We start from the raw sequence: 4,448 nt of genomic DNA, 5'->3' as shown, positions 1-4,448 counted from the left end.
TCGGGGAAGGATCGCTGCTCCCACCTCGAGTTGTTCTGGGGTCCTAAGAAGGAACCCAAGACGACGGTGGGTCTGCCGCGATCGGCTCTGGCTGACTCGGTGCTGGGCTAGGTGGACTCTCGTCTCCGGACAGGAGGGTTCGCTACAGTCTGGCAGGTCTTCCAAGCTACTTCCCCCGCCTCTACTGCGACAGAGGAGATTCTATGTGCCATCGGAGGACCCTTTGCCGCCCAAACAGGTTAACCCGGAACTAGCTAGGCTAACTCTAGGGGTGTCTCTGCAGCAGCTCCTGTCGGAGAACTTATGGTTCTCGCAGCAAGAGGCACTCTCCTTGGAATCAACCGGGAATCAACCGCCATGGCAGCATTCCAAGCAGTCTCCTGGTTAGACCTGTGGTCCCTCATGGTGTCTAAGGTCACGGCCACTTCGGGAAATATCACTCCTGAAGCTGACCCGGCTTTCGGGAGACTGTGCCAGTCTGGAGGTAGAGCCATCTCCTACCTAGCCCACCAGACGGCAAACCTGTGGGCCAACCTGGTTCTTTGGCGTAGGGACGCAGTCCTAACCTAAGTGACCAGGGCGGCTGGGCGTGAGACGGCTCTGGGTCTTCGGAACGGACCAGTGCGGAGTTCCTCTGCTCTCTTCCCCGGAGAGATGGTGGACGCTGCAGTGGAGCGACGGCGCACTGATGACAGTGACTGTCTAGTACACCAGGCAGTCTCGAAGGCGTCTGGGCAGCCTCGAGCTACTGCGGCCAAGCTCAAGAGCTTGGTTAGCGCTTCCTCTGCAGCCAAGAAGATTGCATCGTCAAGGCCCAGGGGAAAGACACTGCCTTCGACTTCTAGGAGCGACCGTAACCAGCCCTCCTTCTCACGAGGGGGAGCTGGGAAGAAGAATCCAAAGAGAGGTGGGAAACACTAGGGACGGCGTTCCCCCTCACCTGCTGCCGGAAGTGGGGGGGTGCCTGGCGAGCCATTGGGCAACATGGCAGCGCTTTGGAGCGGAGACCTGGATAGGAGACGTCCTTTGGGAGGGGTATCTACTACCCTTCGAATCTCGGCCACCCCTCACCTCCAACCCGGTCCACCTTCAGACCTACGTACCCGGAACATCCAAGGACGTAGCACTTCGGCAGGAAGTCCAAGCCATTCTGAGCAAAGGAGCTGTGGGATCGTCAGGGATCAGTCACCGGGCTTCTACAGCCGTCTTTTCCTGGTGGAGAAGTCTTCGGGGGCTGGCGCCTGGTGATAGATCTCTCTCCCCTGAACCGATTCGTTTGCCAGTCTCGGTTCACGATGGAGACGGCACACTCCGTGCTCGACTCCATTAGGGAGAACGACTTCATGCTTTCGGTGAGACTTGAAGGACGCATATTTCCAGATACTCGTTCATCAGTCCTCCAGGAAGTACCTCCGTTTCATCCTTGACAGGATGGTGTACCAATTCAGGGCACTTTGCTTTGGTCTCTCAACTGCCCCACAGGTGTTCACGCGAGTGTTCGCTCTGGTGTCTGCTTGGGCCCACTCGTCAGGGATACGTCTCTTGAGGTATCTCGACGACTGGTTAGTCCTGGCGAGCTCCCGCTCGCAGTTGCTACGGGACAGGGATTGACTCCTCGAGTTCTGCCGCAATCTGTGGATCGTGGTGAACTTCGAGAAGTCAGATCTCGAGCCCAAGCAGAGGATGAAGTACCTGGGTATGCTGATCGATACTGTAGCAGGACGAGTCTTCCCCGCAGACTCGCGGATCAGCAGATTCAGGGAGGCAGCCTACCAGTTCCTGTCTCAGCAGGAACAGCCAGCTCAGCAGTGGCAAGTCGTGATCGGCCACCTGTCGTCACTCGAGAAGTTAGTCCCTCACGGGCGTCTTTACTTGCAGTCTCTCCAGTGGAGACTAAAGGAGAGTTGGTCACGGGCAAGAGACCCGCCGTACTTCCCCGTGTCCCTCATGGAGGAGGTGAGGCAGGACCTAGCCTGGTGGCTGGACGACAGGAACCTCGTAAGAGGAGTGCCTCTCCGCACTCCCCCCCCCCGGAGATGTTGCTGTTTTCAGATGCGTCAACCGAGGGATGGGGCGCACACCTGGAGGAGTTGCTGGCTGCAAGAGTGTGGGATCATCACGACAAGCACCTTCACATCAACGTCCTGGAGCTCAAGGCAGCGTTCCTCGCCCTCCAATAGTTCCAGGACCGCCTGATGGGACACTCGGTGGTGTTGATGTGCGACAACACCACGGTAGTGGCATACGTCAAACGGGGGCCTAGTGTCCCTCCCGTTGCACCAGTTGACGTTGCAGGTGTACGCGTGGGCCATGGCTCACTCGGTAGAGCTGTCAGCCCGCTACATTCCAGGCAAGAGGAATGTAGTAGCAGACAAGCTCAGCCGTCGGGATCAGGTGATAGGGACCGAATGGTCCCTACACCCAGACGTGGTGGAAAGGCTCTTCAACCTGTGGGGGCGTCCAGTCGTGGATCTGTTCGCCACCCGGCACAACAGGAAACTTCAGGTTTTCTACTCAGCTGTGCCGGAACCCATGGGCAGCTGCAGAGGACGCTCTTCAACACCCGTGGAACAACCTCTTTGTTTACGCCTTTTCCCCATTCTGTCTGATTTGCAAGGTAATCAGCCGAGTGCTGGTCACTCCGAATCTCTGGATGATCCTGGTGGCTCCCAAATGACCTCAGGCCATTTGGTATCCAGACCTGCTGGCTTTTCTTGCAGGAGCACCGAGAGAGATTCCCCCTTGGCACAACCTTCTTGTCCAGCCACAAGTGGAATGGTACCACCAGTCAGTCCAGTCCCTTCATCTTCACGGCTGGCTGTTATCCGCCATCTCTTGCGAGCGAGAGGCTTTTCTTGCCGAGCAGCAACAGAGATGGCTGGGTACATCAGACAGTCCTGTGTACCAGGGAAAGTGAGCCGTCTTGTGGTTGGTGTCGTAGACGGGGTCTTACTCCTCTCAGAGCCACTCTTCAGCAGGTAGCATATTTCCTCGTTTTCCTTCGCCGAGAGAAGCTCTTCTCCATCCCCACAGTCAAAGGATACAGGGCCGCCCTGGCCCTAGTCTTGAAACTGAGGGGAGTGGATATCTTGAACTCATTCGAGATCTCCCTGCTAATGAGGAGCTTCAAGAGGTCTTGCCCACCCAGGGAACTCAGGCCCTCGGGGTGGGATGTGACTCTTGTCCTTAGGAGTCTGACTCGAAGTCCCTTCGAGCCACTCCGAGAGTCGTCAGACAGGGATCTGACCCTCAATACCCTCTTCTTGCTGGCCCTGGCATCGGCGAAGAGAGTAGGGGAACTTCATGGCTTATCCTTCGACGTCAAGCATACCAGGAGATGGGGATCTGTGACGCTTGGTTTCGTCCCGAACTTTGTAGCGAAGACTCAGAATCCTTCGGTCCCTAACGACCGGTTTGAGTCATTCACAATCCCCTCCCTACTGGACTTCACCGACAACGATGCGGATGAGATGCTGCTTTGTCCTGTGAGGGCGCTACGGCGCTATCTGAAGAGAACTCGGCACCTGAGGCCTGAGTGTCGACGCCTCTTCGTTAGCTCCGGGGTGACCAAGAGAGAAGTATCCAAGAATACTCTTTCTTTCTAGCTGCGTGAGGTGATGAGGAGGGCGTACAAGGCTGATGGTAGCGACGACATCCGTACCCTTCGTCCTAGAGCCCACGAAGTCAGAGGTATTGGTCCTTCCCTTGCGTTCCGCAAGAACTTCTCCGTGGCTCAGGTCCTGAAGGCGGGGGTTTGGACCAACCAGACCACCTTCACCTCCTTCTACCTTCGGGATATAGCCCACAGGTCCTTGGACACTTTTTCCTTGGGACCCGTGGTGGCTGCTCAACAAGTTGTGTAGCTTACCCAGCACCCGAGTGGACAGAACAGCATCGCATCCTTGTGTGACTGCAGGAATGGATGAGTGAATGAGAGTGTGACTGGCTTCTCTTCCCCATCTTTTTCTCCTCCTCTACCTGCAGGCAGAGGGACGCGGTCGTCACTACGCTGGAACAGGAGACCGATGCAGGTAAGCTACTTGACTGAGCCCCATCCTACCCCTTTCATTAGGGATAGGAGCGATTATCCACCACTTTCCCCAACAAGGGGGTAAGTGGAAGCCAACAAGAGACAAACCCAGGACTTCATATTGCCTCTTGCAATAGGAACATGTTCTTGCTTGCTAGTTTTGAGAGGTACGCTTGCCTCCCTCTTATTACTTGGGTCCAGAGGTCTGACCATTGATCCTGCGGTACATACCCCGATCATTGGGCAGAGGCTAGGATCCCTCCCTCTGCTCTTACGACCAGGGAGGGAACCAGGTTGGATGAACGCCAGTCTGTTCATTGACTCAGATTCCACCCACCAAGAAGCGAGTCTTCGTATTGTTAAAGGACCGATGGTTTGTATTGCGTATCAAAACAAATAACAATTTGTCGAAAATTGT

Source organism: Macrobrachium nipponense, chromosome 18, assembly GCF_015104395.2.
Source record: "Macrobrachium nipponense isolate FS-2020 chromosome 18, ASM1510439v2, whole genome shotgun sequence".
Lineage (NCBI taxonomy): Eukaryota > Metazoa > Arthropoda > Malacostraca > Decapoda > Palaemonidae > Macrobrachium > Macrobrachium nipponense.
This window is presented reverse-complemented; position numbering follows the sequence as displayed.